This window comes from Staurois parvus, unplaced genomic scaffold, assembly GCF_062004578.1.
Source record: "Staurois parvus isolate SC_StPar_1 unplaced genomic scaffold, SC_StPar_1.0 ptg002108l, whole genome shotgun sequence".
NCBI classification, from domain to species: domain Eukaryota; kingdom Metazoa; phylum Chordata; class Amphibia; order Anura; family Ranidae; genus Staurois; species Staurois parvus.
The window spans coordinates 116,350-141,478 of record NW_028319904.1 but is presented as its reverse complement, the minus strand read 5'-3'; the positions used below and the strand labels follow the sequence as shown (position 1 = coordinate 141,478).

General features: G+C 42.7%; 1 long non-coding RNA gene across 1 annotated transcript in view; it reads left to right on the top strand.

Annotated features, from left to right (window-relative positions):
- Positions 1–316: 316 nt before the first annotated feature.
- LOC149432796 (uncharacterized) overlaps positions 317–25,129 on the top strand; it is a 47,559-nt gene continuing 22,746 nt past the window's right edge. The window contains exon 1 of the long non-coding RNA XR_016308967.1: positions 317–829. This is a non-coding gene — a long non-coding RNA (uncharacterized LOC149432796). The remainder of the gene's footprint in view (positions 830–25,129) is intronic.

Below are 25,129 nucleotides of genomic sequence, written 5' to 3'. Positions count from 1 at the left end.
CCTTCATTAATACCGGCCAGTATTTGTAAAAGACAGATTCCATCTCTTTATACTGGCAGTTATAACCGGAAATAAAGGCATATTGTGCCTTATCTAACTTTTTCTTTTTATTAGGTACTGTCACGGACTGCCAGTGCCTCTCCCATCCCCCGCCATATCCCTCCACCCCTCCCTTCCCCCTTGTACATTCCAAGGTCTGTGGGGCTTCCATGGACAGGGCTGGACCGGCCGTTGCCGAGGCAACCTAGCCGCGTCCCACATGATCTTCAAGAGACCCACACAGGAAGCAGCCCTCTCTCTGTTCCTGTCCATGCGGCTGGAATCATCTTGCTCCCAGAAAGATGCTGGGAGGCTCGGGTGAGGGGGACTGAGCCTCCCCAGCCATCCCCCCTGTGCACGCTGCAGACCCCCAAAAGGTCAGGACTGTAGCCCTCTGCAATACCCCAGGGTTGGGAGTCTCCACAGCTCTGCATGAGCCTTCTCCTCAAAGGTAACACCCCACAGCTGAGACCCTGCCAGTCTGTAAGCCTGTCTACTGGGCACCCTTGCACCCTGTCTGCTGCTGAGTGCCCTGGGAGCTGCTGCTGAGGGGCCCTGCACACTATCCGTTGCTGTGTGTCCCTGGAAGCTGTCTGCTGCTGAGTGCCCTGGGAGCTGCTGCTGAGGGACCCTGCACACTGTCCGTGGCTGCGTGTCCCTGGAGGCTGTCTGCTGCTGAGTGCCCTGGGAGCTGTTGCTGTCTGCTGATCGCTGGTTGTCCCTGGAACGCTGACCGTTGGTCGTCCCGGTCTGGAGCCGCCTGCCGCTGAGGGTCTGCCAGCTGCTTACCGTGAGTGTCCTGAACTGTCCCCGCTGTGTGCACCGACCACCCGTGTTCTGAACTGTCCCTGCTGTGTGCACCGACCACCCGTGTCCTGAACTGTCCCTGTGGTGCGCACTGACCACCCGTGTCCTGAACTGTCCCTGTGGTGCGCACTGACCACCCGTGTCCTGAACTGTTCCTGTTGTGTGCACTGACCACCTGTGTCCTGAACTGTCCCTGTGGTGCGCACTGACCACCTGTGTCCTGAACTGTCCCCGCTGTGTGCACTGACCACCTGTGTCCTGAACTGTGCCTGCTGTGTGCACCGACCACCCGTGTCCTGATGGCATGCCCGGAGTATAGCTACCTGTGGTGCCCCTGAGTGCTTGAGCCATTGCTACCCGTTGAGTCCCCGTGAACCCAATGACCCTAGAAAGCTGGGTGGGAGCTGTGCTGTGGCCAGTCTCCACAGCTAGAGTCCCGTTGAGTCCCCGAGGCCCCTGCCCAGTGGTAGGTTTCCGCCTGTTGCCCGAGACCCCTGCCCAGGGGTAGATTGCCGCCTGTTGCCCGAGCCCCTGCCCAGGGGTAGATTGCCACCTGTTGCCCGAGGCCCCTGCCCAGTGGTAGGTTGCCGCCTGTTGCCCGAGGCCCCTGCCCAGTGGTAGGTTGCCGCCTGTTGCCCGAACCGCTGCCCAGGTGTAGATTGCCGCCTGTTGCCCGAGGCCCCTGCCCAGTGGTAGGTTGCCGCCTGTTGCCCGAGGCCCCTGCCCAGTGGTAGGTTGCCGCCTGTTGCCCGAGGCCCCTGCCCAGTGGTAGGTTGCCGCCTGTTGCCCTAGGCCCCTGCCCAGGGGTAGGTTGCCGCCTGTTGCCCGAGCCCCTGCCCAGGGGTAGATTGCCGCCTGTTGCCCGAGGCCCCTGCCCAGTGGTAGGTTGCCGCCTGTTGCCTGAAACTCCTGCCCAGGGGTAGATTGCCGCCTGTTGCCCGAGGCCCCTGCCCAGTGGTAGGTTGCCGCCTGTTGCCCGAGGCCCCTGCCCAGTGGTAGGTTGCCGCCTGTTGCCCGAGGCCCCTGCCCAGTGGTATGTTGCCACCTGTTGTCCGAGGCCCAGTGGTAGTTTCCCGCCTGTTGCCCGAGACCCCTGCCCAGGGGTAGATTGCCGCCTGTTGCCCGAGGTCCCTGCCCAGTGGTAGGTTACCGCCTGTTGCCCGAGTCTCCAATCCGCTGTCCAGTCATGGAGGGAGCTCGGCTGAGGCCCCAAGCCTAGGGGGGAGACTGCCTGCCTGTCGCTGAAAACCCCCCGTGCCAGGAATCGTCCCTGGTTTGTGCACACATCACCCTCCCTGCCATTTCCCCATTGAGTGTCTGTCCTTTTGTTGCTTCAATAAAGCTTTGTGTGTTCCCCATCTTCTCCGTGTGCTCTGTCCTGCCTGCGCTTTCATTACAGGTACTCTTCTTACTTTTTTTCTCCTACATAATTTTTGCTGAAACCTAGTTTGCTCCAGCACATCAGGATCGTATCCCTTTTCCACAAATCTATTTTTTATGATCTCTGTTTGTTCTATGAATTCTTTCAATCTCGAACAATTCCTCAGAATTCTGATAAATTGTCCTTTAGGGATACCATTGATCCAGGAAGGGTGATGACAGCTACTAGTCGGGATATACCCGTTTCTATCTGTCTCTTTAAAATATGTCTTAGTAAGTAAAACCCCATTTTCTTTACCCACTTGACCTCCAGAGGATTTACCCCCCTTAATGACCAGGCCTCTTTTTGCTACTCGGTGCTGCACTAATTCAACTGATAATTGCGCGGTCATGCAATGCTGCACCTAAACGAAATTTACGTCCTTTTTTTCACACAAATAGAGCTTTCTTTCGGTGGTATTTGATCACCTGTGCGCTTTTTATTTTTCACGCTATAAACAAAAAAAGGCCAAAAATTTTGAAGAAAAACAATATTTTTTAATTTCAGCTATAAAAAATATATAGTAAACTCAAAGTTGGTTATAAATTTAGGCCAAAATGTATTCTGCTCCATGTTTTTGGTAAAAAAAATCCCAATAAGTGTATATTGATTGCTTTGTGTGAAGTTATAGCGTCTACAAACTATGGTATAGATACTGCAATTTACGCCATTTTTTTTGCTATACAGCGCTGTGCTAGTTTAACGGACAATTGCGCGGTCATGCAATACGGTACATAAATGAAATTTACATCCTTTTTTTTCCCACAAATTGAGCTTTCTTTCGGTGGTATTTGATCGCCTGTGCGGTTTTTATTTTTTGCGCTATAAAAAAAAAGGCTGACAATTTTGGGGGAAAAAAACAATATTTTGGACTTTTTGCTATAAAACATGTCCAGTAAAAAAAAATGTAAAAATCAAATTTAGTTATAAATTTTTGCCAAAATGCATTCTGGGACATGTCTTTGGTAAAAAAAAAAACCCAATACGTGTAAATTAATTGGTTTACGTGAAAGTTATAGCATTTACAAATGGCGGGAAAGATACTGGGATTTTTAGGTTTTTTTTATACTAATAATGGCGGCGATCAGCGACTTATGGCGGTGATCAGCGACTTATGGCGGGACTGCGGCCATTCTGACATTGGGGGGTACTGACTTGGGGTCACTGACATCCCCAGTGACACCAATACAGTGATCAGTGCAAAAAAAAAACACTGACACTGTACTAATGGCACTGGGGAGGAAGGGGTTAACTTTATTTTTCAGGGAAGGGTTATCTGAGTGAGGGGGAGTGTTTTACTAGGGGGCAGGGGTGTGTACTGAAGGGAACACCGCTGATCGGGAGAGAGAAACTCTTCTGTTCCGGTCAGCGTGTTCTCGAGCTGTCAGGGAACTGACAGAAAGCACAGCTACTGCAGCTGTGCTCTCTGTCAGCTATTGCCGCAGATCGCCAGGTCATAGCCGGTAAGGACCGGCTGTGACCCGGCGACTGACTGACCCCCTACCTGTTTATAAAACACACATTTTAAAACGTGGTTTTGCCTGCCCGTGCCGCCCTGCCGCCGTATTTCTACAGTGGCAGGGCGGCAAGTGGTTAAAAATACTAAGATCTAAAAAATTTACTGATGTCATGTCCATATGGATAGAGAAGCCTAAATTGTGTTCATTTTTCTCAATAACTTCTAAAAAAGCCTTCAATGTCTCCATCGGGTCTTCCCAGATAACAAAAATGTAATCTATATATCTTTTCCACAGGGTAAGACCCGACCACTTATTGTTAAAAATCACCTTCTCCTCCCATTTACTTAAAAATAGTTTGCTAAGCTGGGCGTGAACTTCGCGCCCATCGCTACGCCTTTCCTCTGTTCTTAAAAATTGCCCCCATACCAAAAATAGTTCTTTCCCATACAAAATTCCAATAGTTTTATAATGAGTTTCCTCTGTTTCACATGGAGGTCTGTAAACTTTTTTAGGGCCCACTTAATAGCCCTAATCCCATCCTCATGTTTAATATTGGTATATAAAGAATTACCATCAATGGTCACCAATATAGTGTTATCAGAGACTTTCATATGTTCCACCAGGTCGATTACATCTTGCGCAAACCCTCAGATAAGAGGGCATTTGTTTTACTATGGGTTGTAAATACCAGTCGATATACTCCCCCATTCTTGAGTGTATAGATCCTATAACATTGATAATAGGTCTTCCCGGGGGGTTCGTTAGGCTTTTATGTATTTTGGGCAAATAATAAATTACAAGCATTCTACAATGAGACGGAATAAGATACTTGGCTTCTTTAGTATCTAATATCCCATCTAGGGGCGGACTGACCATTTGGAAACTTGTGTACTGCCCGAGGGCCTGGGTCAGTAGGGGGCCCCATGAGATGCCCCGGTACCTTTTTCATAGGCTTTTTTGAGTTTGGGCAAGGACACAGGGGCCCCTTGATCCCCTATTGAGGGTCCGGGGTCAGTAGAGGGCCCCATGAGATGCCCCTGGTACCTTTTTCATAAGCTTTTTGAGTTTGGGCAAGGACACAGGGGCCCCATGATCCTATTGCCCGGGGGCCCCATGAGTTGTCAGTCCGCCCCTGATCCCATCCTTCTTAGCATTTTGGCAACAATTATATTATATTATCAAAGGTAATACACTATGTTAGTTTTTCTTTTTTTGGAGGTTTTGATCTCAGGAGCCGCTTTGGAAGTATCTCTCAACTGGAAGGTTGTTGTGGACTTACTGAAAGACTATAGTTTTGAAGGATTTTTGGTTTATTTCTGAATTCTTATTGGTACATACTGCTCACCTTTTCTGCCAGCATATATTTATATGAATAAAGAAAACCAAAATATTTTTGTACATAGTTGCATAGTTAGTCTGGCTGAAAAAAAGACAAAAGTCCATCCAGTTCAACCATTAAAAAAAATGTTATAATCCTATATCCACAGTTGATCAGAGGAAGGCAAAAAACCCAGCAAAGCATGATCCAATCTGCTCCTACAGGGGGAAAAAATCCTTCCTGATCCCCCAAGAGGCATTCGGATATTACCTGGATCAACTTTACCTATAAATGTTATATCCAGTTATATTCTGTGTATCCAAGAAAGAATCCAGGACTTTTTTGAAGCAATCTGGCCAGAACCAACTCTTGAGGGAGTCTATTCCATATTCTCACAGCTCTCACTGTGAAGAAACCTTTCCGTGTTTGGAGATTAAATTTCTTTTCCTACAGATGTAACGAGCGCCCCCTTGTCCTCTGTGATGACCTCAGGGTGAATAACTACACCGAGTTCACTATATGAACCACTGATGTATTTATACATGGAGATCATACCCCCCCTTATGTATTATACATGGTGATCATATCCCCCCTTATGTATTATACATGGAGATCATATCCCCCCTTATGTATTATACATGGAGATCATATCCCCCTTATGTATTATACATGGAGATCATACCCCCCCTTATGTATTATACATGGTGATCATATCCCCCCTTATGTATTATACATGGCGATCATATCCCCCCTTATGTATTATACATGGAGATCGTATCCCCCCCTTATGTATTATACATGGATATCATATCCCCCTTATGTATTATACATGGTGATCATATCCCCCCTTATGTATTATACATGGTGATCATATCCCCCTTATGTATTATAGATAGAGATCATATCCCCCCTTATGTATTATACATGGTGATCATATCCCCCCTTATGTATTATACATGGAGATCATATCCCCCTTATGTATTATACATGGAGATCATATCCCCCCTTATGTATTATACATGGTGATCATATCCCCCCTTATGTATTATACATGGAGATCATATCCCCCTTATGTATTATACATGGAGATCATATCCCCCCTTATGTATTAAACATGGAGATCATATCCCCCCCTTATGTATTATACATGGAGATCATATCCCCCCTTATGTATTATACATGGAGATCATATCCCCCCTTATGTATTATACATGGAGATCATATCCCCCCTTATGTATTATACATGGTGATCATACCCCCCCCCCCTTATGTATTATACATAGAGATCATATCCCCCCTTATGTATTATACATAGAGATCATATCCCCCCTTATGTTGTGGTGGTTTATGTAAGGATATATATTATTTATAAAGGGCGTGTCCCTTTCCCTTAGATGAAATATTACAGTGCCTCCAGCCGTTAAAATACGGCAAATATTTAGTAAACCAATAATTTGGACACCTTGATAATTTGATCACCACTTATTATTATACCTTGAATTCTTTTAGCCAATATGATTTCGTACCATACACACAAAATTTGTCTTATAATAGATAAATATAAAAATTTATTTATGTACAAAAATTATATATATATTAACACAAAACGCAAAAGACTGGTGATAAATGAATATTGGTACACACGATCAAAAATATATCCTACCAATGTAAGACACAATAATACGGTCTCTAACTAATTACATCAATATCACAATTTTTAAATGATCTGATTATTATTAAATTTATTAATAATTAATAATTTCGAGTATCTCAAAGGTTATATTCTCACAAGCCGTGGCCATAGGATTGCAAGAAGCTGGCCCTTGATATTTTATACTCTGGTTATTAATATTCAATAAATTATGAAATATAAAAAAAATTATAATATGGCAACAAACAATTTTTAACAGTAAAACAGGATCTCTCTACATATATCTAACTACCCAATATTGTTGTGATACACTAAGGTAATTTTATGATTCCACACAACAGAGAAAATAGGTAATACAAAATCAAATAAACAATCTCACCGCACCCGGCATTCAGACTAGGCAACTCTCCCGTGGATTTAGCTGGCAGTGGAACGCCTTTAGAAATGATATTATAGGGCAAGTGATAGATATTTAGTATGGGAGAATGTAGGAAGTTATAAGGATAGAGGTTTAGAAATTTAGTAAAGTTTTAGGAAGTTTGAAAGTATGGAAGAGTAGTTATTCAGAATCAGGTCTTTCTTCAGTCAGGTTTTCTTTTGCTGAGGTCTTTTCTTTTGATGAGTTTTTCCTTGATCAGGTTTTTTTCTTAAAGGTACAAGGGCTTTTATACCAACTAATCCATTGTTCTAAGATACCTTCCCACCAGGCTTCTTGATTGGCTAGTTGAGAAATGTGTGTACATAAGCTATTTCTCACCTGCCCGCCAGATGGCAGTCATGTATCATAGAACAATTTGAGTATTTGAGATGACTCACCTTGGGTGGAATCTTAAAGTAATTTCAGGAATTAAATATACGGCTTTTTCCAGATATAGAAGTGATCATACCTATAGTGTTCTAAATAGGGACCATGGAATATAGGTGTATATTCAGTTATTCCTTCTGGAAATACCATTCTGTCTGTTTCCTGATAAAACATGTAACTAATGCTAGTTTATAATACATCTTACTTTCCATCATCTCAATACTCAAGTTAGTGATATATAGTTCCCATTGCTGAATATTTGGTGGTGTGTGAAACCTATCCTTTATAACATCTCATTTATAATATGTTTTTGTAGTATATCTTTATAGTTATATACAGTCAATTTTTAGACTTAAATGTCCTGAATTTAACTTCTTTGTTTTAGAACCAACATTTTCTATGTGTAGGGAAAAACTCTCTGTTTGCCTGGCTCTTGTATTGTAGTCACGGTAAACAACTCTTAATACTTTCACCCTTGGTGGACAATAGTATATTGTGATAGTTTCAGAGGTCTGTTGGTTTATCACACTCTACAAGGTTTGGGTAAGCTCTCAGACAATCAGTTTGGTTCCTCTATTGTCATGTCCAGACCTTGTATATGTTTACCTGCTTATTGAAGTCTGAATAATGGTGTTTGACCACCTGTAGAACTTCAAAATAGTAGATTGTCTCTAGGAGGAAAAAAAAATCCCTTCACCCACCGTCTACATCTCTCCAGCCAGATGGTCATTCGACTTTCCAACCAAGACAAATTAACCCCTTAACATCCGGCTATGCTGACTTGATGTTATATAGGATTATGTCTTGATAAATCATGTTTTTGAGACATAATTCAAAAGGTCCACAACAATGTATTATACATGGAGATCATATCCCCCCTTATGTATTATACATGGAGATCATATCCCCCCTTATGTATTATACATGGTGATCATATCCCCCTTATGTATTATAGATAGAGATCATATCCCCCCTTATGTATTATACATAGAGATCATATCCCCCCCTTATGTATTATACATGGAGATCATATCCCCCCCTTATGTATTATACATAGAGATCATACCCCCCCCCCCCATGTATTATACATGGAGATCATATCCCCCCTTATGTATTATACATAGAGATCATATCCCCCCTTATGTATTATACATAGAGATCATATCCCCTCTTAATCTCCTTTTCTCATAGAGAATAAATTCAGTTCCTCTAATCTTTCCTCATAGCTGATCTCCTCCATGCTTCTTATCAGTTTGGTTGCCCTTCTCTGTACTTTCTCCAGTTCCCCAATGTTCTTTTTGTGAATTGGTGCCCAAAACTGAACTGCATGTTCCAGATAAGGTCTTACTAATGATTTGTACCGGGGGAAATGATATCTCTCTGGAGTCTATACCTCTTTTAAGCACTTGCCTACCAGGCATTTATACCCCCTTCCTTACCAGGCCAATTTTCAGCTTTCAGCGCTGTCGCACTTTGAATGACAATTGCGCGGTCATGCAAGATTGTACCCATATGAAATTTTTATATTTTTTTTCTCATAAATAGAGCTTTCTTTTGGAGGTATTTAACCACTAGCCGCCCAGCCACTGTATAAAAACAGTGACAGGGCGGCACGGCTGGGCAAAAGCACGTTTTAAAACGTGCTATTGCAAAACAGGTAGGGGGCGCGCGCGAGGCGCGCCGCCGCCCTCCCTTCACCGCCGATCTCAGCCGCGGGTGTCAGTCGCCGGGTCACAACCGGTTGTTATCAGCTGTGTCCCAGCGATTTGCGGCAATCAGTGACAGAGAGCAGGGCTGCAGTAGCTCTGCTTTCTGTCACTTCCCTGACAGTTCCTGACAGGCAGACCAGGAGAAAAGAGTTTCTCTGTCCCAATCTGCATGTCTCCCTGCAGTACACACCCCCGCCCCCTAGTAAAACATTCCCCTCATACAGTTAACCCTTTCAGTGCAAAAAAAAGTTAATCCCTTCCTCCCCAGTGCCATTAGTACAGTGTCAGTGGGTTTTTTTTTTGCACAGATAACTGTATTGGTGTCACTGGGTATGTCAGTGACCGCAAGTCAGTTCCCCCCAGCGTAAGAATGTCCACCGCAGTCCCGCAGTCCTGCCATAAGTCGCTGATCGCCACCATAAGTCACTGATTGCCGCCATAAGTCGCTGATCGCCACCATTATTAGCATAACATTTTTTTTAAATCCGAGTATCTTTCCCGCCATTTGTAATCGCTATAACTTTCACGTAAACCAATTAATTTACACGTATTGGGTTTTTTTTAGCAAAAACATGTCGCAGGATGCATTTTGGCCGAAATTTATGACGAAATTTGATTTTTAAATATTTTTATACTGGACATGTTTTATAGCAAAAAGTACAAAATATTGTTTTTTTTTCCTCAAAATTGTCAGACTTTTTTTTTATAGCGCAGAAAACAAAAACCGCACAGGGGATCAAATACCACCGAAAGAAAGCTCAATTTGTGTGAAAAAAAGGACATAAATTTCATTTATGTACCGTATTGCATGACCGCACAATTGTCCGTTAAACTAGCGCAGCGCTGTATAGCAGAAAAATGGTGTAAATTGCAGTATCTATCCCATAGTTTGTAGACGCTATAACTTCACACAAAGCAATCAATATACACTTATTGGGATTTTTTTTTACCAAAAACATGGAGCAGAATACATTTTGGCCTAAATTTATAACTAATTTTGAGTTTACTATATATTTTTTATAGCTGAAAGTAAAAAATATTGGTTTTTTTTTTTAATTTTTGGTCTTTTTTTGTTTATTGCGTGAAAAATAAAAAGCGCACAGGTGATCAAATACCACCGAAAGAAAGCTCTATTTGTGTGAAAAAAAGGACGTACATTTCGTTTGGGTGCAGCATTGCATGACCGCGCAATTATCAGTTGAATTAGTGCAGCGCCGAGTAGCAAAAAGAGGCGTGGTCAGGAAGGGGGGTAAATCCTCAGGAGGGCAAGTGGTTAATCGTCGCTAGGTGTTTTACTTTTTGCGCTATAAACAAATAAATTGCAAAAAAATGTGAAAAAAAAAAGCTTCTTTGTTTTTATTATAAAATTTTGCAAACAGGTAATTTTTCTCCTTCACTGATGTGCATTGATGAGGCAGCAGTGATGGGCATTGATAGGTGGCACTGATGGGCACTGATAGGCAGCACTGAAGGGCATTGATAGGCAGCACTAATGAGGTGGCATGGATAGGCGGAACTGATAGGCAGCACTGATAGGCGGCACTGATGATGGGTACTGATAGTCAGCACTGGCGTCACTGCTGGGCACTGACTGGTGGCACTGCTGGGCATTGACTGGTGCAACTGCTGGGCACTGACTGGTGGCACTGACTGGCGGCACTGCTGGGCTGCACTGATGGGCACTGGTGGGCACAGGTGGGTAGCAGTGCTTGGCACAGGTGGGTGGCACAGGTTTGTGGCACTGCTGGGCACTGGTGGATGGCACAGGTGGGTGGCACTGATAAGCACTGGTGGGTGGCACTGTTGGCTGGCTGCAGAGAGGCCAGGTGAGTGGTGCAGGTTCATAAGCCGAGCCCACCTTCCCCTGTTCTAGAATTGCTAATCCCGCCCTCCTGCCTCCCGCCCGAGCCCTGCCGAGCTCTCCCGACCTGCCAAACCCTAATCTCTTGCCTCGCGGCAGATACGCCCCTGCCCGGCGGGCCGGATAAATGTCCTCGGCGGGCCGCATGTGGCCCACGGGCCGTAGTTTGAGGACCCTGGCCTAACCGGTCATGACTGACTGAGTTATTGTTTTACAATCGGGCAGAGGAAAGTGGTTTTTCAAAGAAGACCCCCTGGGACCAGACTAATTAGTGGTTTACAGCCATGGAACTCATCTAGCTGTGTTTTTTAGGATAAGTGGCCCTTTTGACCTCTGTTCACTTACAGCCTCACATTCCATTCAACAGGGAGGAGGAAGGACAGGAGGTAACATGGCCGAGACTGAACAAGATGGCTGTCATGTACAGTGTCCTTGCCTCTATGCGCACAATTGTCACACACCGCCACCCCTCTATCCAAGTATACCACGTCCCCCGCCATCCCTCTGTCCAAGTATACCACATCCACAGCCACCCCTCTGTCCAAGTATACGACTTCCACCGCCACCCCTCTGTCCAAGTATACCACGTCCACCGCCTCCCCTCTGTCCAAGTATACCACTTCCACCGCCACCCCTCTGTCCAAGTATACCATGTCCACCGCCACCCCTCTGTCCAAGTATACCACGTCCACTGCCACCCCTCTGTCCAAGTATACCATGTCCACCGCCACCCCTCTGTCCAAGTATACGACTTCCACCGCTACCCCTCTGCCCAAGTATACCACTTCCACCGCCACCCCTCTGCCCAAGTATACCACTTCCACCGCCACCCCTCTGCCCAAGTATACCACTTCCACCGCCACCCCTCTGTCCAAGGTTTTGCTCACCTCCTCATAAAAAGAAATTAGATTTGTTTGACAACTTCTGTCTTTCATGAATCCATGCTGTCTGTTGCCTAAAATATTTTTTTTCCAGCAAGAACTCATCTATGTGGTCTTTTATTAAACTCTCCAGTATCTTCCCAACTATAGAAGTTAAACTAACAGGTCTATAATTACTTGGTAAAGATTTTGATCCCTTTTTAAATATTGGCACCACATTGGCCTTACACCAATCCAGCGGTACTATGCCAGCCATTAAAGAGTCCCTAAAAATCAGAAACAATGGCTTTGAAATGACAGAGTTCAATTCTTTAAGGACACGTGGGTGTATGCCATCTGGTCCAGGGGCTTTATTCACCTTTAGTCTGTCTAAATATTTTTGGATCAAATTGTGAGCCAATGTGGATCATCTGGAGCTGTGTCAATACCATGTCCATTATCAACGAGCTCCCCCATGCTCCTTTTATATACACAGAGCTGAAGAAGGGATTTCATACATTTGCCTTCTCTTTGTCCCCAGTCACCCCCTCTAGATGATTCTGTAAAGGGCCTACATTGAAGAGGGACTTATTTCTCAAATTACTATAATGTATACTTTTTGCTCTATATCATTCTTCATAATCGGATTCTGGGCATAATATTTTTTATGTTCAAATTTCTTATTAATTTTTGTAAGCTCACATAAGTTTCTAACTTATTTAACCTCCCTGGCGGTATGATTCTTTCCGATTTTTGGTGCTGAAAGCGGTACCATTTTTTTGTATGGAAATATGTATTTTTTTATTGTAGGCTGTAATTTTTAGGAATAACTCACTGAAATCTATCCGAAAAAGAGTTTATTAAACATTCCGGATATGATAAAACTTGAAACACGAAATCATAAATTATAATTTAATAAATAATCATAAAAAATAATAATATAATAATAAATTTAATTCAATAATATAATCAAACCAAAAACACTGAAATTTGAAATACAGAGGCAAATTCGCACATCGCTGAGCAAAGTCGAAAAATTGTTTTCAGTGTCTGATGACGAATTTCCCCACAAATCATTATCACTCAATTCTGCAAGTGGTTCTGATTTACTATCGCTGTTCTAAAACCGCTTTTGACGTAAAGGGACGCTTTTTGGACGCCATGGACTTTTCTAAGTTTCCAGGCAGAAAGAACAGTCAAAATGCAGGCAGGGCGCCGGACAAAGCAGTGGGGACAAAATGTATGTGAAATGCAGTGAAAAAGCAATGACAGCAAAAATGTCATTTTTTAAAAATTTCAAATTTCTCGCCGGTTCCGCCGCCCGTATGTCCCGACGTCACAGGGACCGGAACACGGAAGCCAGATGCCGGCATCCACCGGAGGAGATGGACGGGGACGCTGCAGGGGACCCATCGTGGGAGCGAAGGACAAGGTAAGTGCTGCAGGGACCCCCAGAGAACGCTGCATGGTAAGCCCGAGTGTAGCTCGGGGTTACCGTTCTTGGTATAGAAATTCTACCCCGAGCTACACTCGGGATTACCGCCAAGGAGGTTAATCCATTTGTAGATGCAAATTTTAATCTTTTATCCAATACATAGATTTCCTCATCTTTTAAAGGGACCCCGCTCATTAAAAATCCCCTCTCCGTCTATTCCCTTCTTCTTTTTCTGTTTATACCTTCTTGCTTCTCTTCTACCTCTCTTCCGGATTTTACTTTTAAATCTCTCTTCTCTGTGGATGGATACTGATTTCACCCTAAAAAAGGATTAGGTAAAGGAGAGTCTGATTCATCTGACTCCAATGGTGAGTATCTATTGTATTGGGATCAGGGCTTTCTTTCTGCCGGAACGCGGCGGTACTGCGTTCCGCCACCTTTTTCTTCTTGTCCCCGCTCACCGACTGCCTCTGCAGAGCTGACAAGCTATGCAGAGCAGCGAAAGTGACAGGTGCCGGACGCGGCTTGTTTATGTCATGCTTGCGCGTGCCCGGCACCTGTCACTGCCGCTGCTCACAGCCGGTGAGCGGGGACATGCACGCTTCACCCCCCCCCCTCTACCGCCAGCGTGTAAACATCGGGGGCGCGCGGCCACCCCCATAGGAAAGGTGTATCTTAGTACACCCGGCGGTGCGCGCTGACGTCATCACGCCCTCTGCTCGTCGATCCTACCATAGCGCGGATCGTCAGCATCAGGTAAGGAGCGGCGATACAATTTTTCTCGCTTTTCTTGCTAATGTGGGGGGGGGGCAGTGTTACTCGCTATTCTTACTAATGTGGGGGGGGGGGCGGTGTTAATTCCATACATTTACTTTTATAGCCCCTCCCAAATTTTACTTGCATTCCTGTTCTCTAAAGGGGTGGTCCTAGGGTTTGATGGGGGCGTGGCCAGGTTTGGGTGGGGGAGTTCCACCACCTTTCCTCTGAGAAAAAAAGCCCTGATTGGGATATAGTATACGGTTTGGGTGCTTGTTTTCTATAATATGATCTTTGTGGTTTAGGGTAATGTTGTTCATAAGTATAATTTCTCTGTTCTAGTGTTCCATGCCTTTTCTGTGTATGGTATTCTTGATGACCTCTATAAGGGGCTGCTAGAATAATAATTTTATTGAGGTCTACCTCTTGGGGGATATGGTGCTCTATACTGGGTTGGTTGATATGCCTGATACCTCCATTGATAATTGTTGGGATTCTTTCTATATTGGTGCGTTGTGTATGCATTAATATGTGATTGTACCTTATCCTTTATAATTTTCCTTGGTGTTAAATTATTAGGTGTTTTGAAGCCAATGGATTTCTTTTTAGGGGATTTGAAGGCATCCAATGGTTTCTCTGGTGTGGTCTCTGTAGATTTCAATCCATTTGTTATTGCTTTCATTTGCCATTTATATACTTGTTTTTGATTATAATCCTGAGTGACTCTCTGGAATTTTTTCTTTTTCTTAATCTCTGAATCCCTTTTTTGGACATTTTTATTTAACTCATTCATATATTTACTAAATTCTGGATGATAAAGGGTTAATATACCTAAAGAATCCTGGTGGATGAATTATCATATTACATCTATAATCCTTTCTGCATAGAGAAGCTGAATTATCCTGTTATCATTTGGTCACAAAACTGTTTTGCCTAACTGTGTTTTAGGTTTATATGGAGGTGAGCGCATATTGATATCATAGCTTGCTGAGTATAATCACAGAAAGTGAACACCTGACCTGGATTACATTAATTGATTTTGGGAGATTCACAACTTATTTTTATATATATATTATATTTTATTTTTTACATTTCTTTCACAATTTTCATTTTTCACCGGATGGACTTTTAATTTTATTTTTATTATAATTTTTGTATTTAATTTATTACAATCATTTGGATTAATAATTTATATTTATTTGAAGTTGATTATTTATCATGTTTGAAATTAGCACAGCATTAAGACATTAATTAACTAACACCTGAAGGTGATTCATGTTTTCACAATAGGAGCGCAACACAAGTGTGATTTTTTTTTTTATGCTAAATTTCTTTTAATATGCAAAAAAAGTGCCATAAGATGTCACCAGCACCAATATTAAAGACAAAATCAGTGTCATGGATGGACTGTATCTGTGGCTGGCAGTGGCTGGGTGACAGTTGCAGTGAGTGGAGGATGATGAATCCACACTCTGACAGATCCCAGGCTGGAATTCCCCATGCAATGGGGGAGAACTGAGCAATCACAGAGTGACAGATCTGACACAACACTACCAGCGTTGACACAGATCAGCAGGCACTAGAAGAGCAGGCTGTGGGATCGTGATGATGTCATCACTCACTGACACATTGCACATGGGATGGATGGACGGACGGTCAGGTCACACTCACACAGACACATCAGAGTCAGACATTACCTTCCTCCGCAGGCCCAGCTTCACCTCCACTGATAAATGGGAAGAGAAGGGCTTGAACTCCACAGTGATCATCAGCCGCCAGCTGGCTTGCAGTAAGTGACTAATGTGATGAGTGTGCGCAATAGAGGCATGGACGCTGTATGTGACAGCCATCTTGTTAGGTTGCAGCCATGTTCTCTCTCCTGTCCTCCCTCCTCCCTTTTGAATGAAATGTGAGTCTGTAAGTGAACAGAGGCCAAAAGGCCCTCTTATCCTAAATAAAACACAGCTAGATGAGCTCCATGGCTGTAAACCACTAATTAGTCTGGTTCCAGGGGGGTCTGCTTGAAAACCACTTTCCTCTGCCCGTTCGTAAAACAATAACTCAGTCAGTCATGACCTGTTAGGCCAGAAGAGCTAGAGTGTACCATAAAACGTACATTCCACATCAGTCATTTTTCATACAAATTCATACACTTCATCAGGAACTGGGCACATTAATATGAAGTACATAATCGGATAGGTCATTTTGATATGAGTCACATGAGTCCCTATGTTAGCACTTACAAGAGAGTAGAAAGCCATTTCTTCTATCCTGAGTGGCAGGATATGCTATGTTTGGTACCCTTGCGTTTTGAATATAATTCTAAATATTAATCTACCAGTTGCCAGGATGCTACCTGTACCCACTGAATGTTATTGACCGTAGTATGAAATTGTAAAGGATTTGGTCATAACCTTGGTTACCGCCTAACACCCACTCCCAAACGGAATGATTGGTCATTTGTTCTCAGGAGACACCCCTTTGAGATGATAGAAAAAGACTGACAGCCTGGAGAAAAATAGGAGCTATGCTTTTAACATCGATCACGAACCATCTAAGAGACTTGAGAGCAAAGGCAACCTTTTGTTTGGACAAATCTTTGTTACATCTTTTTCTGTAAATATTTTAATTGCACCATTTTGACCTTTTTAGTAATAAATCTTATTTTCTGAAAAGTGTTAAACTATCTCTAAAGCTTTTAATGCAAACTAAAGAATCCGTCTCTTGAAGAGTGCTACTGTATGTAATAATCCTCTGAATATATCTGTCTGTGGTGACAGTGTGTATTACAGACGCTTATACTAATATCATTGTGTTACTTCTAAGATTTGTGAGTTTCCTCCTTCTCTGTAAAAAGGTGGTAGTGGCAGTGTGAAAGGTTAATTGCGTAATTAACCTGACCCAGTAGCAATTGCTCTCAGGCTGCTGGCACATAGATTGTGGTCCCGCGAGCTGGAAAATCATTGTGCAGGGCGCAGCTGAGAATGGCATTGTTTCGCAAGTGACAGCACGGTGCGAGATCGGCTGGTCCTTCGGTCATGAGTTGGTGAGAAGGGCTGAGGTCTGACGCCACGCACCGTCACAACTAAGTCTGAGAGGAACACTGGAAGAAGCAGCAGCTTAACTACTACACTAGCCCCAGACACCTGGCATCTTCCTCTGTCTTTTCTTCCTCCCCTCTGCCGCCCCTCCCCTCAGCTGAAGGATCATTCATGACTTGGCAGCATCCCACACAGACAGAAAGCCTGCCTATGCTGCACCCAGGTGTCCCTAGGCGGCTGTGTGCCCTAGTTTAGCTAATAGAAGCAGCCTGCTTACATAGTGCCAAGCTGGACCAATGTAACTATGCAATGCAGATAATTCCTGGAGTTCAGCTTTAAAAATAATGGAGTTATTCTGAAGCCTAATCGATGGCTTCTTCACAGTTTTATGTCCTGGCTCGATGGGGTCATTCCATATCATCTGTAATGCAACAACAGACCACATCTTGTTCTTTCTGCCATAATGGAATGCTAGTACTGTGATAACTGAATGGAGTGTCTGCTGTAGTACCAGTGTTCTGTATCTCCAATCTAAGCATTGATAGTGTGATCTCTGTAACTTACAGATGTGATGAGATAGCGATAACTCCAATCTTAGTTGGATACCAGTCAGTGACTCAATCGATAAGACATCTTGTAGATCTTTTGAAGTTTATTCCATAAACTGAGAGAATCTTACAACAATGAACATTTGATAGGTCAAAAGATCATAATGTTTCCCGCTCCATGACATGAGGCTAGAGCTGCAATGCATTTCTGGGAAAGTGGGAGGGCTATCTATACAGCATTAACTAAACCAAATGAATGGGAGGAGCAAAAAAAAATATAGAAACACTTAAAGGCAAATGACAGTCAATATGACAGTCATGTGAAGCATGACACTCCCCGTCGAAATCTATGATTTCTATTATAATAAACTTTAGTTCAAGTCCAATATGAATAATGAAGATTCTTTCCAGGAACATCTGCAAAACAAGAGGGAAGGGAAGAACAAAGGAAAACAATGCCAACATTTAGCATAATACTTGCAGATGTTGGTCACAAAAGTCCAGGCTGAGACACGGAAATCCATATTCAGAGGAGAAGGCAGCAACATGCACATTCCTTCTTACCTCCCTTTAATTCAGGTTGATGACTTGTCTTCCTCTTTGGGCAAAAGAAGTACTAGTTACTTTTATAGGCCTGAAGTAAAGGTGTGCAGAACCTTCTTTCATGGTGGTTATTGCAAAGATGTGTCCCAAAATGCAGTAGTAGGTACTGCACGACTGACGCGGTCAGCAGGGTTGAGGCTTGTGGGAACATAGTGCCATTGTTCAGGCGTAGAGAAGACATGAATCTCTCTTCTGGTGGCATTCTTTAACCACTTGAGCTCCTGAGGATTTACCCCCCTTAATGACCACGCCTCTTTTTGCTACTCGGCGCTGCACTAATTCAACTGATAATTGCGCGGTCATGCAATGCTGCACCTAAACGAAATTTACGTCCTTTTTTTCACACAGATAGAGCTTTCTTTCAGTGGTATTTGATCACCTGTGCGCTTTTTATTTTTCACGCTATAAACAAAAAAAGACCAAATATTTTGAAGAAAAACGATATTTTTTACTTTCAGCTATAAAAAATATATAGTAAGCTCAAAGTTAGTTATAAATTTAGGCCAAAATGTATTCTGCTCCATGTTTTTGGTAAAAAAAATCCCAATAAGTGTATATTGATTGCTTTGTGTGAACGTTATAGCGTCTACAAACTATGGGATAGATACTGCAATTTACGCCATTTTTTTGCTATACAGCGCTGCGCTAGTTTAACGGACAATTGCGCAGTCATGCAATATGGTACATAAATGAAATTTATGTCCTTTTTTTTAACACAAATAGAGCATTCTTTTTATGGTATTTGATCACCTGTGCACTTTTTATTTTTGGCGCTATAACCAGAAAGTTTTGAAGAAAAAAATTTTTTTTTGAAAAAAACAATATTTTCTCATTTTGGTCATAAAAAATATCTAAAAAAAATAAAATTTCGTCATAAATTTAGGCCAAAATGTATTCTGCTCCATGTTTTTGGTAAAAAAAATCCCAATAAGTGTATATTGATTGCTTTGTGTGAACGTTATAGCGTCTACAAACTATGGTATAGATCAGGGGTGGGCAAAATTTTTGACTTGAGGGCCGCAATGGGTTCATATATTGGACCCGGGGTCCGGACCAAGAGTAGATGAATGATGTGTATGTGTCATCCATAGTAAGTATAGTAATATTCCCCCATAGTAAGCATAGTAATTAATCCCCCATAGTAATTAATCCCCCATATAGTAATTCATCCCCCATATAGTAATTCATCCCCCATAGTAATTCATCCCCCATATAGTAATTCATCCCCCATAGTAATTCATCCCCCATATAGTAATTCGTCCCCCATATAGTAATTCGTCCCCCATAGTAATTCATCCCCCCTATAGTAATTCATCCCCCATAGTAATTCATCCCCCATATAGTAATTCATCCCCCACATAGTAATTCATCCCCCACATAGTAATTCATCCCCATATAGTAATTCATCCCCCATATAGTAATTCATCCCCCATATTAATTCATCCCCCATATTAATTCATCCCCCATATAGTAATTCATCCCCCATATAGTAAGTCCCCCATATAGTAATTCATTCCCCATATAGTAAGTCCCCCATATAGTAATTCATTCCCCATATAGTAAGTCCCCCATATAGTAATTCATCCCCCATATAGTAAGTCCCCCATATAGTAATTCATTCCCCATATAGTAAGTCCTCCATATAGTAATTCATTCCCCATATAGTAAGTCCTCCATATAGTAATTAATTCCCCATATAGTAAGTCCCCCATATAGTAATTCATTCCCCATATAGTAAGTCCTCCATATAGTAATTAATTCCCCATATAGTAAGTCCCCCATATAGTAATTCATTCCCCATATAGTAAGTCCCCCATATAGTAATTCATCCCCCATATAGTAAGTCCCCCCTGTGTCAATTCACTTACCTTTGGTCCGCGCGTTCCTCTCGTATTCCCGCGCCGTTCTGGTCTTCAGGGAGGACTGTGAGAGGAGTTCGTCACGCTGCCCCGCCTACATCCTGGCTGCCCCGCCTACATCCTGACAGCTGCAGAGTCCTGACGTCCGAGAGGAGGGAGGGGGGCGGCCATCCGAGAGGGGGGGCGGCCATCCGAGAGGAGAGGAGGGGAGAGGAGGAGAGGAGGGAGGGGAGAGGAGGAGAGGAGGGAGGGGAGCGGGCGCCCGGCACACAGGAGAGCCGCATCTAAATTTGTAAAGAGCCGCGGCTTGCCGACCACTGGCCTTGCGGGAGCCTAGCTCCGCGGGCCGGATTAAAAGGTCCGCCGGGCCGTATACGGCCCGCGGGCCGTAGTTTGCCCATTGCTGGTATAGATAATGGAATTTACACAGCTTTTACTTTCTGACTGCCCATCACATTTCTTGAGGTGCTAAAATACCAGGATAGTACAAACACCCTCAAATGACCCCTTTTCGGAAATTAGACACCCTAAGCTATCTGCTGAGAGGCATATTGAGTCCATGGAAGATTTATTTTTTTTCCACAAGTTTCTGGAAAATGACAAAAACTGTTTTGTTTTTTTTACACGAAGTTGTAATTTAAATGATTTATTTCTCGTACAAGCCATGGGTATATGTGGAATTACACCCCAAAATACATTCTGCTACTTCTACTGAATATGGGTATACCACATATGTGAGACTTTTTGGGAGCCTAGCCACATACAGGAGCCTGAAATCCAATGACCACTTTGAAAGCCTGAAGGTGCATAACTTCCTCATTACACTTCCTCACTACCTATCACAGTTTTGAAGGCCCTGACATGCCTTTCTGGAAAGTAGACACCCCAAGGAATTTAAAAAGAGGCATGGTGAGTATTTTGCAGATCTCATTTTTTCTCACAAGGTTTTGAAATATAAAAAAATAGAAAAAATATGTTTTTGTTTTTTTTCTTTATTTTCCAAAAACTTGCGGCAACAAATGATCTGCAAAATACTTACCGTGCTTTTTATCAAATTCCTCGGGGTGTCTACTTTTCAAAAAGGGGTAGTTTGGGGGGGTTAGGTGCTATACTGGCATTTCAGGGCCTCTGAAATTGTGATAGGTAGTCTGGAAGTGTAATAAGGAAATAAAGCCCTTTAAAAGCCTGAAGGTGCTTATTGGATTTTGGGGTCCTGTACTTGGCTAGACTGCCAAAAAGTCTCTCACATGTGGTACCCCCATACTCGGGAGAAGTAGCAAAATGTATTTTGGGGAGTAATTGCACATACACCCATGGCATGTGTGAGCAGTAAATCATTTAAGTGACAATTTTGTGTAAAAAAAAAAAATATGTATTTATTTTTGTCATTTTCCAAAAACTTGTGGTAAAAAAATAAATTCTTCTATTGATTCAACATTCCTCTCAGCAAATAGTTTGGGGTGACTACTTTCCAAAAAGGGGTCGTTTTGGGGGGTGGGGGCGTTTTATGCCCAGCATTAGAAGTTTATGCCACACATCATTCACTCTTCTAACCACCTGAAGACCAAGCCTTTTTGTTCACATGAAAAAAATCAGTATTTTTTGCTAGGAAATTAATTTAAACCCCCAAACATTATATATTTTTTTAAAGCAGGCACCCTAGTGAATAAAATGGTGGGTAGTACAATTTTTATTAGTATAAAAGATAGTGAGCGCTCTCTAACAATGTCAGCAGCTAGAACACTATAGGCAACCACAGTACCTCAGAAATATATCAATATGACCTTAAAACAATAAAGTGCAGCGCTTAACCAGGTGAAGAAGACAATAAATAGGTAACCACAGTGAGTGCTTAACCAAGTAAAAAAGTCATTGTATAGGTATCCGCAGTAAATCACTGCATGGATGCGAATTCCCACGGCCTCCACTCTGTCAAAATAGTAGAAATGCGCACTCACCGGAAACGCATAGGATATGCGCATGTGTGATTATGCATCACAGGCAATGGGAACATCAGAGGTTAGGCAGCCAGGCATCTCCCTCATGGTGGGTCATCACAGACTCTTTGATAAGGTCCAGGGGTCCCCTTAAGGTCAGCCAGGTGTTGTAAAGGAATCTCCTCTCAGGATGGCAAAAGTGTTTTCACTGTGGGAATGAAAGCTCCAATAGGAGCCCCAGAAACAGATGCCAGAGATAGTGTAGTATGTCCAAAAATCAGTGCTTTATTGATAAAGGTAACAGGGCAGTAACAGGGCAGTATGCATGTAAATCATATATTAATGACATAGATATGCAGCAGTACTGACCCTTAGTAGTGATGGCCGCCGGGCCTCCTCGTGGCTCCGGCGGTGGAATGACGTCACGCTCTGCACAGCTCCTCCTTAGGCCTTTCGTGCTACAGGCACATCATCAGAGGGGAGGCTGTACAGAAGCGTGACCGACGTCAGTGTTAAAAATAGGAGAAACGGCACATGCGCAGTTAGCCGCGGCCATTTTCCCGGAGAAAGCGTGTACTGCGCATGCGCGAGCACGGCAGCGCCATTTTGCCGTGGATCCGCGATCGTACAGAAAGCAAGGGGGAGACACAGAAGTCTCATAACACAGAATCCCAGTGCCGTTTGCTAACTATGCCGCAGACCCCAGGGACTCTATGTCAAACATTATTATCCTCAATACAGTGCAACTAAAATAGCAGTACCTGTGCGCATGATGTATGGGGTACAAAGATCCCCCTCAGTGATTGGCGTAAGGTTGCAATAACGGACCACGGCAAGATGAAGAACAACATAATAAATATAATAAATGAAATCATACAAAGACTTGAATAAAAGCAATGGAGGTAAAAACAAGGCATAAGATCTAGGCAGTAAATAACATACTTAGTGATATACTACCCAATCAACCAGAGTGAATGTAATAATTATATACATTACAAATACTCATGATAAATATGTACAAAACAAAAAGGGGATAAAAAGAGGTAAAAAGACCCTAAAAATAGCCCATAAAAAGCCGTCATGATCATTCCTGCAACCGTCTTAAAAATTGGGAAGTCAAACGGGGCAGAAGGAAAAATCATAATAATAATAATAAGACCAATAAATATTAATCAGTCAGGCTGAATGAATGTCCGAATAAAATTAAAAGATATTCAAACACATGGAGAAGAAGCACGCTAAGAGTGCAACTTAATGCAGGGAATAGGATTAATCAGCAATATATGTCAGATAAAAATAGGCTCAAAATACATAAAGCAGAAATGGGAAAAAGACATAAACCAATCAACTGTTAGCAATGAAGCAGTTGACGTCTACCTCAATGTTATGGCCTAAAGGGTGTAAAGTTTGGAGCTCAAACACCCATTTAGTCTCGGCTTGGGAAACCGCCCTGGTTTTGTTAATACCCCTCCAATGGTTATTAATCACATCGATACCAATGAATTTCAGTGAAGATGGGTCACTATTATGGTGAAGGCGGTAATGGTTCGATAATGAGTGCTCCCTAAACCCCTTCTTAATGTTTGAGACGTGCTCACGTAGTCGATCTCATAGACGTCTTGTTGTCCTGCCAATATATTGTTTGCGACAGGGACACTGCAACAAATACACTACAAATTTACTATAACAAGAGATAAAATGCTTAATGTTGTATGTTCTACCCGTGATAGATGATTGAAATGTGCTGACTCTCCTTTTTCTAGTATTATCACACTTACAAATAATGCACTTGTTACAGGGGTGAAACCCTTTCAAATCATTAAACAGAGATGTATTTTGAGGAGGGTCAACAACATTTGGTGTAATCATATGCCTAACAGCCGTTGCCTTCCGAAATACAATTTCAGGCTTATCTGGTAAAATTGTTGTTAAAACTGGGTCCATTTTTAGAATGCCCCAATTATCATTCATTATTTTATTTATCTTCTTATATTGAGTTGAGAAGGATGTGATGAAGGGGCATATTTTCCTTTGATTACTCCTTGATTTATCCATCAGCATGGTGTTTCTATCCATCTGCGCTATTGTCCGTATAGTGTGATCAAGGGTTGCCCCATTGTATCCCTTCTCTAAAAACCTATGCTTTAAAATGTCGGCCTGAATATGGTAAGTCTCATCCTCTGTACAATTACGCCTAATTCTCATCATCTGTCCTTTAGGGATATTGGACAGCCATTTAGGGTGATGACAACTCCCAAGAGGGATGAAACTATTGCGATCTGTTGCTTTAAAGAATGACTTAGTAATGATTCTACCCATGTGATTAACAAGTGTCAAATCTAAAAAATTTATTTCTTCATGACTATAGGCATATGAGAGCTTAATATTAAGGCTATTATAATTCAATGTATTAAAAAAGTTCTTAAGAGACTCCTCCTCCCCATTCCATAAAAGCAAGATATCATCAATATATCTTTTATAAAACAATAACTCAGGCCAATCTCTGGAGAAAATGAGGTCCTCCTCCCACCGGGCCATGAACAAGTTTGCCAGGCTGGTGGCAAACTTAGCCCCCATAGCCACACCTCTAATCTGCAAAAAATATTCTTTATTGAACCAGAAATAGTTCCTAAACATCGCGAATTCCAATAATTCTAAAATGAAATCCTTCTGGGTGGTATGTAGGGAGCTGTATTGCGTCAAGAAGAAATCAGCTGCCTCCATACCATCATTATGATTGATGTTCGAGTACAAAGAAGCAACATCGGCTGTTACTAAAAAAGTATCAGGTGAAGTGACAATGGTGCTAACCTCATTGAGAACCTGTTTAGGTATGCTGCAGTTTGCAAAACAAGCGGTTGAAGAAAAAAGTCCACATATTCGCCAATCCTAGAGCAAAGTGAGCCAATACCGCTTATTATTGGCCTCCCCGGTGGTTTTACGGGGCCTTTGTGGACCTTCGGCAGTATGTATAGGACTGGTAGTTTAGGTGCTGTTGGAACTAAGAAGGCTTTTTCCTT